Source organism: Chinchilla lanigera, unplaced genomic scaffold, assembly GCF_000276665.1.
Source record: "Chinchilla lanigera isolate Chin_1 unplaced genomic scaffold, ChiLan1.0 scaffold00030, whole genome shotgun sequence".
NCBI lineage: Eukaryota > Metazoa > Chordata > Mammalia > Rodentia > Chinchillidae > Chinchilla > Chinchilla lanigera.
In genome coordinates this window covers 22,866,704-22,879,512 of record NW_004955431.1, presented here as the reverse complement: position 1 = coordinate 22,879,512, position 12,809 = coordinate 22,866,704, and positions in this window count along the sequence as shown.

The window sequence follows — 12,809 nt, the reverse complement described above, 5'->3', positions numbered from 1 at the left end:
GTAGAATTGCCATCTTGAAAGATGCTTTGATTTTTCTGGCGGCCTGAGAATTAAAATTAAATTTGAGTTTAGCTTCAAAACCCTCAACAAACAATGAGGATGAAAAGTTAGGGATCTGTCTGCACCCAAAAAAGTTCAGTTTCATTTTGATGGGCATCTTGAGGACTCAGGGTGGAAGATACGCTTTTCATCCACAGGAGTGTGGAGACCTCAGGTATTTTGCTCGCTGGCTTTGCGTAGGTTTTTATACCGTGTGAATGGCTGTGCATTTGTTATAGAAGCAAGAACTAAAGAAGTAAAGGGCCGAGAAGGGATTACCCTTTCAGAACCCCGATTCCCTCTAAACCAAAGGTAAGCTCTTTATAACTATTGACCAGGAAATAAACCCTCCTTTATTTTTCCACAGATACAAGAAAACCTTTTCTCCTGTTGCTTTTTGCCAAGTCTTCCTGGAAATACAGAGTTTCTCCTGACCTTGCATTTCTTCTCCCAGAACTGTCAATTGTGAGGTTTTCTTAATTGCTGCTTCTCCCATCCTCCCTCATCAAAATGGGAAGAGAGAAAATCCAGGCGGTGAGTTAAACTTTTGCATCTCCCCCTAAAAAAATTCTGAATAATTTACAATTCCAATTCTTATTTTAGTAAGAAATCTATGTGCCATTAGTAACGAAGGTTAAGTGAAGTTTTTTCCTGGCAGCCACTCTTGTTGCATAGTCTGTGAACTGAAAACTGGATTAGCCTTTAATTACCCTCAATGATCTCTCAACCCAAGACAGCGTTACCACTCCTACTAGTAGTATTCGCATATACAATTTAATGAGAGAAACATCTATTTGCATATTTGGTATCATTAATATTATGCAGATGAATAGATATTCACAGTGTGATCGGCATTTGTACCAACGTCTCATTTTCTTTCTTCATTTCTGGTCTTTCTCTCTTTACCCTCTGATTCAGCTAGACTTCTACTAGTTAGAGTTAAGGTCTAGCTACAGAATGCAGAATGCACAAATGTGGCACAGTCTGCATGCCTGCAGAGCCACATTTTATTCGACTGGGGAAAACATACCACTGACACATCTTACAAAATGTACAGTGTATAGGCCTGTGCATATGAGTGCATGTGAGTGCTTTGAGAAAAAATATGATCAATTCAAATGCTTTTAAAAATCTACATATGTCTATTTTTGGAAACACCTGCTTTTACACAGAAATTTTCTCTGATGGTTACATCACATGCTTCTTGGACGTTGTTGAATAATTTATTTTTTATTTGATTTGGTACTGTGAATCTAACTCGTGACCTCAGGCTTGCCAGGCAAGCGCTTATGCTGCTGAGCTATATCCCCGGCCCTATTGAACAATGTAGAGTAGGCGTCATCCTGGAGGGCCAAGACAGTCAGACCTTGGTTTTGTTGTGGGGTACAGGGAGGGCTGGCTAGGTTAAACGATTTGCCAGCATTCACCTTAGTGGCTCATGGTGGAGCTGGGCCTGGGGTCTAAGCCTCCAGTCTCAGAGGGTGCTTTTCCCCTGAACTGTGTTCCCTTGCTGTAAGAATTAAGTACTGAGACATTTATAGCAGTAGTAAACCCATTTTATACAATTTCTTTGAAAAGCTATGTGATTTCCAACAAAACCCACCATTTTAAAGATTACCTATGTGCATTGTACCATAACATGCATACTGTGTATACAATCCTTAGCAACAAACCTTTTATATTTTGGGTGCATGTGTTTTGGTTCTTGCATATGTAAACTTTTTATTTGTGCATTGGTCCAAAGATAATGAGAGATTTTTGTAAAGATTTTCAGGGCTTTAATTTCATGGTGCATTTTCCAATACTCCTATCCATATGAAAACAAAAAAAAGTGCTGCTTCTTTATGCTTTTTAAATTTAAAAAAAGCAAAACAACCTTTCAGTTCTAACTTAATTTCATCCCCTTCTGATCATATACCTTAGCCAGACACCAGCACCTTTTAGCACTTGCGGTTCTCAGTGTATATCATGGAAATTATTTGACGCAGCTCCTCCTGATGACTGTATTGTCTCATCAGAATGAAGACAATTCTTGGCTTTCATTAGCGAATCTATCCTCATTAATTCAAACTAAATGGTGGTAGTGGTGAAGGGGCAGCCAGATTAACTAGGGAATACTTTGAACCATTGAAATGTTTTATGGGAATGTACTATTCTTACTTCCACGGATGTTCTGTAATTAACGCTGGGCTGGGACTTTAAAGGTCTTTAGGATACATGATTAAATCAATTGGTTTGTGATTTCATATCCATTATGTGCAGGCAAGGATGTAGGATAAAATTATTGGAAGCAGTTTGTTTGTATTTTCCACATCTCCTTATACCCTGTCTCCTAATTAATACTCTATTCACTTATACTATCTATGATATGAAAAGCATTTTTTAAAAAGGGAAAGCTAGTTCAAAAAGCAGCTGGGTTATTATCGTTTCCAAATACATCATATTTTTACTATATTCTCTACATAGACATGGATGTTCGATTCAAGAAGATATTTTGAACAAGTGGTGTGAACAGGGCGCGGGTCAGGGATAGAGCTTCTATCTGAAGGACAGTTAGCTTGTGCAACCATTTGAGATATCCATCTCCTACTATTTGATAAGTAATGGTTTAATACTAGGTGAAAATACGTCCCTTCTGATTGTGACTATAAATACTGTGTGTGGAAGCTGCCCACGGGAATATTCACTCAATAGCAATGAATATTGTGGCAGCATGACATCCTGACTATTAGCTATTTCTAGAACCTAAAGGAATGCACTATTTCCAATGGCTTCCATACCAATTTGAGTCTAGGACACAGTTTTCCAAAGAGAGGGGTCCCTATAACTCGTGATTTGTAGTAGTAGCTGATCTATCATGTGTATTCCAGGCATCTGGTATGGGTTTCTAATACCTTTGGAATTGCTTAGGTCTGTGTGTGCGTGTGTGTGTGTGTGTGTGTGTGTGTGTGTGTGTGTGTGCGTGCTTGCATGTGCGTGCACACATGTGTTGGGAGGATTAATAAAGAACGTACAGAAAACTGCACATAGTACACAATTAGTGCAAACCAGCTTCTGGCTTGTGATTTACATATGCTTTTGTTTATGTTAGACCTCTTGTTATTACTGTGTAGTAACTGCTCTCCATATTAACTTGACATGGGGGCACTGTGTTTCTGTCTGTGTTCTAGTCTCTAGACTCTGTCCTGGGTACTCCTCAGAGTGCTGGCTTACAGGTCATGAGCGTATCCACTCGAAGTCAAGCGGGAACAGGTGTAAGAGGTGCGGGACCCTGGTCCCCTGCGGCAGAGGCCTTGGGGGAGGCAGCGGACACACCTGCTGATCGCTTGGGAGAGAGTGCTTCAGCTTCTATTGCAATTGCACTTCGCATGAGGTCAGAAGTTTTGGACAGTGACAGAGCGGCTTGCACGAGGAAGTGGAGTGCAGACGCCTTGCTGTGACGGACAGATGGGCTCTCTGGGGACAACTTTGGGCTTCCATGAGCCCATCAGCTTTGGGCCGTATGACACCACCACAATCAACTGGAGTGATGGAATAAAGTACTACAACTTTTATTAGTATGTTTTTATCAAGAAAGGAAGAAATAAGATAAGCATTGCTGGTAATAATCATTGTATGACTTGGAATCCATACATATAGGATTCAATCATAACTATATAACCAGGGATAACCAAACCAGGGGTGGGAATACATGATCCAAAAGGTTTGGAGACCTCTAGTCTATGGAAAATGCATATTTTCCAGGACACCTAGAGTCTTTGCCTATTTCTCCATTGTTGGTCTCTAGTTTCTTCTCTTTTATTTTCCCGTAGTTCTAGACAGTCTGGGCATCCCACACGATTTTCAGGCTTCAGAATATGCCATGTTGTCGTGTGTGTACCCCAGGCCCTTTGCACCTGCTATTTTTGGACCTTGGGTTCTCTTTCATTGTGCTCAGTAAATTTTTATTTTATTTCTGAATATAGATTCCTTCACTTATTGGGCAGCGTGGATCCCCCATCGCCTTTATCTTTTCAATAGCTGGAGGGCAGAGTTTGGTCCTTATACATCTGTGTATAGGTGCCTGGAGAGTGAAGAAACGAAAGAATGAAATGAAAGAATGTAAACGAAAGTTAGTCTTCGCGGACAACTAGCTGCGGGTTTGTAGCCTGAAACCCACTCGGGTCACCAGGAGGGGTCGCTGTTGGTACTTTCTGTAACGGCGAGGGTCTCGCCGTTGGTTCTTTTCTGGGCGGTGGAATCTCTCCCAGTGTGGCAAAGTCTAATTTCAGCTACTTCTTCCCCTCCCGCTTCCCTCTTCCCTCGCCTGCTCTGGAAACCGGAGCCTCTGATTTTATCGTGGAAATTGTGCCAGGGGTCCCTGAGAAACAAAACCGGGCAGCCCCGTGTGGACACCTGGGTGGATGGGCCCCAGCTGCTCCTGGAGAAGCTCTTGGTGGTATCCTCGGTAGCAAGCGACGGCACATACAAGAGGCTTTTGGAAATGTCAGTGACTGAGAAGCAGCACCCCACACCCAGGAGCAGAGCTTTTGAGGCACAAAACTACTTCTCTGCTTCTGAGTGCAGGTGGGCTGGAGGGTCATAGGGTTTTCCTTTGCAAACTCTAGAGAAGAGTTCACTCAACTAGCCGAGATCTTTGTGTGAAGCCCAGCGCTGGAAAATGGGCATCCACTCGGTCTTTTGCAAATCATCACGAAGGAGCTGCTCCAGATAAAAGAGGTACCGCATGTCTCAGGCTCATCCTTTAAAATTGGCTAACTTTAAACTTTATTTTAACTCAAGGACATTTTTCTACCTTAGTAATAAATTAACATTTCAAAAGTGCTTTTACCTGCTGAGATGTCTCATTCTGCTAATATGGGTAACGCTGTGGACTCGAATAATTAGTGTAAATTGCCTTTGAATAACGCAGGGCTGGGAACAACTTTAACTTGCAAAAGCTTAATGCCCCTTGCTGTACAGGATGAAGAGTCCTTAATGGGGCCTAGAAAAACAACTAATACCTACAAATCAAAGGAGAAAAGCCGTTTTTGATGCATTTTGTCTGAGAGTGTGAGTTTTAAACTAAATTGTTAACACTTCCTCCCTGCTGAGGGTCATGGATTAGCTAGGCTGGGAGATTCTTTGAGAATCTTTCACACTGACCAGGGGAGGTAGGGGGTTCTAACTACAAGTGTTTTCTTAACCCTAATCCCTACCTCCCTGCCTAGGACAACGCTGCATTTCCCTCTAATTAGGTGAAGAATTAGGAGGTGGATAAATGTGCTCACGGATGAGGATAACGTGATTAGTTCACTCCAGACCATGATAGTGATTTCTAGGCGCTACTTAGTTCCTTTCAAGATAATAACTTTTCTCTCTCTCTCTCTCTCTCTCTCTCTCTCTCTCTCTTTTTTTTACAAAAACGTATTCAAGCAAACCTCAAACATGTGTTTATAGGCAATGATAATTATCTTTGGGCAAGTTTGGGGTGGCGTATTGACAAACTATTTTTATTCTCCTCAGCGTTTGCTTAATTTTCATAAGATGTTCATCCTCATCGAGGAACATCTAGAGCTTCTCCTCTGAATGAAGAATGATAATTATTTGTGCAATCTGAACAAAATCTAATAACCTAACCAAAAAATGTATTCACATTTAAATGATCCTTTCAGTGAAAGGGGAAGAGAACTTGTTGCTTAGGAGCTGAGATAAAACCATTTTGACACATTTTCTGCATATGAATAGATTCTACTGTGTATGCTTTTTTTTTTTTAAAGGATCTTGTAGATATTCTATATGGAAGTGTAATTTTAAATTTCAGGTTGATTAAAAGCGGTTATCAAATAGCTTCACAGTTCGATCGCATTAGCGACCTTTGGTCATGATGAACTAAATTCTCAGAGCTGTATAGACCTCTACTCCTGTTTCTACACAAAACCCTTGGAGAACATGCTGATGTTCACACTCAGCTGGTTCCAGAAGTGCACCCAAGCTTTCCTCTGTTTTTGCCTTCTAGCTCACATGTGTACCAAACATTTTGCCCTTTTGTCCTACGTAGTACATGGCTCCCATGCCATAAACACATAACGAAAATACTTCAGTCTCAGGAAAAAGAAAAGCGGTAGCAATAAATAACAAAACTTAATGATCTTCTACCTCCTGGCCAAGGTCATACGAAGGCCCAACCATCATTTTCCTGGTTCTTTTTGAAGGTCAGTCAGCTTCAAAGGGCAATGATCTAACTGTGAGTCTCTGGATCAAGCGCTCCCAGTTGCATCCTCATGGATATTCTCTCTGAGGGTTACAGATGGGTTAGAGCAAAGCAGACGTGAACCATGACTTGCCAGGTGTGGTGGCGCACACCTGTAATCCCAGCACTCGGGAGGCTGAGGCAGGAGGGTTGCTGTGATCTCAAGGCCAGCCTGGGCTACAAAGTGAGCTCAAGGGCAGCCTGAACTGCGTAGTGAGACCCTGTCTCAAAAAGACAAAAAAAAAAAAAGAAGCGAACCATGAGATTGTAGCTGTAGGCTGGGTCTCCAGGCTTGCTTGTAGCGTTAGGCCCATCCAACCACGAGTGGACCCTGCCATGGCGGGCTCTTCCTTCAGGAAGACTATTTAGTTATTTATCTATGAACAAATTTTCTTTAAATTGGAGGCTTTTTTCTTTTTGTCTTTTTGAGACAGGATCTCACTACGCAGTTCAGGCCGTCCTTGAACTCTCTTTGAGCCCAGGCTGACCTTGAACTCACAAGGATTCTCCCGCCTCAGCCTCTGGAGTGCTGGGGTTACAGGCTTGTGCTACCACCACCAGGTTTAAATTGGAGTTTTTCTTTGCACTCCTATACATATACTGGCTGGTTTAAAGCATACCATCAGCATAATGCCCAATCACGCTATACAAGACAGATAACACTGCATTACCAGATGTATGCCTCCTCTTGATCGTATCAGCCTTGTTTCCTAAGCTACAAGATCTGACATAGTGCTGGTGAGCAGTATGGCTTAGACAACTGTATAGTTATCCATCACTGTCGCCAGTTAGCAGGAGGCATTAGGTACCCCGCTAGGAGGGAGGATGCTGGCCTGCCACTCTCTGTCCAGGCTAACTGGCTTATTTCATATCTAAACCCGCTCTTTCTGAGTGCTGTCCTTCCTTACTATTGAAGCTTCCTTTCTCTTGTGTTTTCGTTTATTTTTGTTTGGTTTGGTAAATAGAAATCTCATGCTTGTTCTTTTAAGGGCATATGCAATATTTTATATATCTCAGTTGGTTGCTTGTTTTTAACTGCTTCATAGCTAGAGACAAGAGAGGGAACAAATATATAAGATAAAATACATATTCCTGAGCTAAAATAAGAGAAATGAGTTAGACAGCTGAGGGCAAGGAGGGTAATTAGTGCATTGAATCTGACCTCTTCCGCCTCAGTTTTGACTTGGTGGGGACAAGAATTCTCAGGGAAAAGTCCAGCCGGTCTAACAAATTGGATTTAGCATCTTCTTCTCCATCTCATGTGGGACTATTTCAAACCCGGTTATTTTTGCTTTGCAGCAAGGTTCTTTTAAATAGCATCAAGAACTAGCGAGGACTTCTGGCCTCCAATCCACTCCAAGCCGGAGCAGGCAGCGTCCGTGGGGGGCACCTGCACCAGCTCAACAAAGGGGAACCTTACCCAGACATACAAAATAGCACAGCGCTTGAAAACAGAATCCATTACCCTATTTGTGGGCCACGTCTGATAGGATCAAGTAATAGGTCTCCCAGTAGAAATATCTACATGTCAAATGGTAAACTTCATAATCGAAAGAATACATTTAATGCGGCAGGAAAGAACACCCAACCAGAAGATTAACATTTCTGTTATATAATTACAAGTTCAAGGAGTTCAGGCTCTTATCACTTTATAGTGAGTATAGAAAGTAGGAGTGATCTTTTTAAATTTGTAATTATTTAACGGCAATGTGAGGTCCAGCGGCCTTATTCCTACCCTTCTGGGCGGGAAGACATTTGTATGCAGAACCCATGCGAGAAGGCACAGTACACTATCAGAAGAAGACATGTTTGATTATTCTTTAAAACCAACTAAGAGAAGTTAATCTCATTGAACTTCTTTTTATTCAACAAAAGAGTTGGATGTTTCCAAGTCTAATGTGACTATAATGTTCATTAAATGAACTTCTTTACACCTTTAAATGGATTAACTGCACATCTTTACAGTCTAATTATTATACATGTTATTCCAAAAAAAATCACAGATCTAATTCAGGGCATGATAAAGGCCTTTCTTGTGCCACTATAGAAAAGACACTGCAGTAAATGAATGTAATTTTTATCAGTGCCATTTTTTTTTAGAAGGGCACATGTTGCTCTAAGGATGTGGGAGGGAAGGACGGTACCGAACGTGCTGACTTCTCTTGCCCTAATAATTTTATTTTGGAGATTAAGGACTGGCGCAGGCTGATGGCTGCTCCTTTCCGGCTCACAGTACCAGGTACCTCAGAGGCTCCTCCCACCTCCCCCTGCCCTGGTAATGACTTCAATCTGCCCAAGACAGCTCCTAGTCAGATAGGCGAAAAATTATGGACAGTCCTGCCCAGCCCCCCGCCTGTGGGACTTCTCTGAGTTCCTACAGCCAGACCTTTCCTGAAAGTGGAAAAATCTCTCTAATCATGCTCCAAGAAAATGGCCATTCTGTTTTCTCATGGACATTTGACAACTCTCTTGGGGGCCTGACACATCCGCTTTTCTGTAGGACCAGCACTAAAATTGGCACGCTGTGGCCGATCCCTGGTGTCCTAGAGATGGAACAGGCCCAGCTTGGCTCAGGTGGGCCTAGAATGATCTGGCAGCTATGTGAGAGATACAAGGACCTTTGGTTCTTCGGGGACAGGAGGACAAGATGTCCCCAGTGAGTGATTCAGACTTTTTCTGCTGAAAGATGAGGAAGGCACAGATCCTCAATTCATCCATCTCACCAGTGTTTATGGAGAGACTATTATGGGTTGGGTACCATGCACAGTCCATCAGATGCAGCCCAACGTTGAGGGGAGGCAGTTACTATGCTGGAGGGAGGGGCTCCACGTGGGAAGTGTTACTGTCTAATTTTGTGTATCTAAGGAGGCTCCAAAATTTCTAGAGAGCAGGGGCTGAGTGGCAGCCTGGTCAGAAGGTGGGTCCAGAGGGCTTACTTTGCAGTTGTGTAAGCTCAGCAGGCTCATACTACCCTTGTACCTACTATGGAGTTGCTTTGGAGTGGTGCACAAGGAAGCAAGGGAGGATATGGAGCCCATCAATAGTCCCCTTGCCCCTAGTCCTGGAACCCCCACTGGAGTCTGCGGAGAGGGAAGGGGGATCGCTCTGCACCGCAGTGGGAGTGCGTGTGTCTGCAGTGTCCTTCGGGCATAATCCTGGAAGACTGTCTAGGCAGAGCTGGGTGGAAAGACCAGCCCTGTCCCTTCCTAGCAATGTGGTCAACAAGCTTCTTAACTTCTCTAAGCCTCAGCTTCCTTCTCTGCAAACAGGGATAATTTGTACCCTTTCCTCAATCCTCTGAAAGGTTTTACAGCCAGGTACACGAAGAGCCTCGTCCAGAGCATAGCACATAGTAGGTACTCGACCTTGTCTGTTTCCTTCCTATCAGCGCCGCTTTTCCCTATTCTCCTCTTTCCCTGCCCCATGTCCCATTCTTAAAGATTTAGAATGTTCAATTAACTGTGGAAAATCTTCATAAGCAGTGTAGCAGCTCGAAGTCTACCTCCACTAGGGCTCTGTTCCTTTTGAAGACACAATCCTGAAGCACTCAGAAGCCCAGAGAGTGCAGTGACGGCCAGTGGGATTGTATGTGGCACAGGTGACCCTCCCATGCCACGGGCTGTTGCGCACTGCTAGCCGTATTCTCCCCCAGGCAGAAGTCCCTGTTCGGGCTCTGAGGTCTCACACTTGACCTGGTGCTGGACACTCCATCTCAAACCCCTTCTGTGTGCACTGACATCTCTGGATTATTAGGGTGGTCAGGGCGACCTGGTGTTACTGTGTGCTGTCCCCAAGCCTGAGCTACCCCCACCCCGTCACTGGCCACCTCTGGTCTCTTTTGTTCTTGGCATTCTCAGGGATGGCCACAGTGGATCCGGCTGCTCTCAGGATGTGTGTCTGGAGGCAGAAAACTCTTTCATAAATCATTTAAGATCCATGTTGTACCAACATCAATTATCAGAATTAATTGCTCCTTAAAACGTAAAGAAATGTGCTACAAAGAGTCAACACCAGCTCAGGGGCCGTAAGTCTCTTCCTCAAGTCTTGCAGAGGAGCACGAGGCAGGAGGCAGGAGAAAGCAAACACCAGCTCATTGTGTGCTAGGTACTGTGTGCCCGTTCCCAAACTAATAAATACTGAATGAGTAAATAATTTTGTTTTCTCTCTGTGTTATAAAGATTCAGTAGTATTTGGCCAAGTAACTTCAGGGAATATCATTAAATACTTTTCAAACAGTACTCCCTTTAAACCATAGTCTGCTGTTGGAAAACGTCTACAGATACAGTTAGAAAACTTGAGGCTAAAGAGATCTGTGTGGAGTGTGGACTCAGTCTCCATAAAAGGTTCTTCGAAACAGACCGCCACCCTGGGGACAGAAGTCAACAGTGGGCAGGGCTCACTTATCCACTTACTCATTAATCCAAACGGGCTAGTGAGTCAATGGTGTAAAATGGGATGTTAAATTACAAAAACTAGAATCTTACCCGAGCAGAGGTGTTTTGTAGATTAGTCAAAAAAATGTGCAGTTAAGACCCAAACCAGAACATTTAAGAATAGAACGCTAATATTTTACCTCTGTATGCAGTGCATATGTATACATATAATCTTTATAGTGCAAATGTGAATTATATATAAATTGTATGTATTACACATGAGATGATGTTAATGCCACGAATACCACTTATTAGCTAGAAAACACACATTATTGCTTCAAGATCTTTCTCTACCAGGGATGGCCCTATTTCTTTTCTATTATAGATTTACTTGATTCATGTTCATTTTCTCTTAGGTTCACCAGTTAATAGACCACAAGCTTTGATTTGCACATACAGTATTCAGAGACTTGACCTAGCTTTGATGCTCAGGAGGGAAGGATTCTTTGTTCAGGAAGTTACTTACTGGACAATTAACATGTGGAAACTATACCAAGTGGTATGTGTGAATGACAAGTTCACATTGAATTTCCAATGGGTGGAGGCTCACTCGTCTTACAACGAGGCCATGACAACTCTTGCTGATGGAATAAATGGGATCATTACATCTCAGTCTCCAGGTGATTATCAGAAACGAAGCTTTGTGAAGTCTTTTCTAATGAGGCCACCTGTCACCCTTCAGTCTTCGTACATAATGGCATTTTACTTCTGAAAACCCGGACCCGAGTTAGCTCTTCCAAATGTTAGGGACCATGTCTGCTTCCCCCGTCTTGCTATGATGAATAGATGCATTTTCCACTCTCCACCCAGCACGTGATTGTGTGTGTCCAGAGTGCCTGTGGCAGGTATGTAAAGCTATAGCAAAACCAGGTGTTCTGCATAATTGTTTGCTCACTGGCAGCCTTGATTGCTGAGCCATCTGGGGGAGGGTGGGGACCAGGGTGTAATTTTCTCACCATGGTCTCCTGTCTGCTGCCAGCTGCTGTGGGCCGGTGCTGGCTGCGTCAGACTGTGCTGAGCCCCAGGCCTGGACGGTGGCTCTTGTGTTGGTGGTGGGGGGTGGTTTCTACACCTTGCTCAGGGTCTATGCTGGAACACTAGCTCCACAAGATGGGGCCGGCCAGCTGCATGGTCAAGATTTCACCTGTGAGACTGGAGCAGGCAACGTGGCTGTGAGACCGCACGTGTGACCCACAGGCTTGCAAACGTGGTGTCTCACGGATTCTGGTTGGTTGTTCAAGGTTCTTCTTCGCCGTGGCACTCTGTGGTAGCGCCGTCGCCTTCCGGCTTTGTTTGGCGGTGGGATAGGGAGAGTTGAGCAACCTTGTGATATTTTATGTTAATTTTGTTCTAGTCTTAGCGGATGATAAGACGTTTTTATTTGCTTTTATTCAGAGACCTGGCATCTGCTGTGGAAGCACGGGAAGAAGAAGGAATCTTTGCTCAGGAGGTTACTTACTGGACAATTAACATGTGGAAATGCACCAAACAGTGTATGCAATAGTGAGATGGGGTTGAATTTGCAAAGGGTAGAAGCCTCCCCTGTTCTTTTGTCACAGATGGAGAAGCTGTGTTGTTTGGCTCAGTGATCTTTATTTTTTTAATTTTTAAATTTTTTTTTTTTTTTTTTGTCTTTTTGAGACAGGGTCTCATTTTGCAGTTCAGGCCAGCCTTGAGCTCACTTTGTAACCCAGGCTGGTCTCCAACTTGAAACGATCCTCCTGCCTCAGCCTCTCGAGTGCTAGGATTACAGGCGTGTGCCGCCGCGCCCAGCCTAGCTCAGTGATCTTCAAAAGGCAGACATCCTTCTGAGCAACAGGTGGCCTGCCAGTCACCGTTGCCTGGCAAGCACCAGTGATGGTCTACAGCTCCCCCTTGGTAGGTACAGGTGTGTGGGCAGAGTGGCAGGTCCACAAGAGCCAGTTTGATAAAACGTTTCAGCAGGCCACGCTTTGTATTTGACTCCGATACATGGAGAAGACCTTGACAGTGTTGCTCCCTTGAGCCATTGTGTGGAAGTGCTTTTCAAGGATTGGGGGTAAGGGTGGAAAAATAACTCGAAAGCCCAAGTCTGTGAAATTCCAGAGTCTGAACCGCCCACTGTC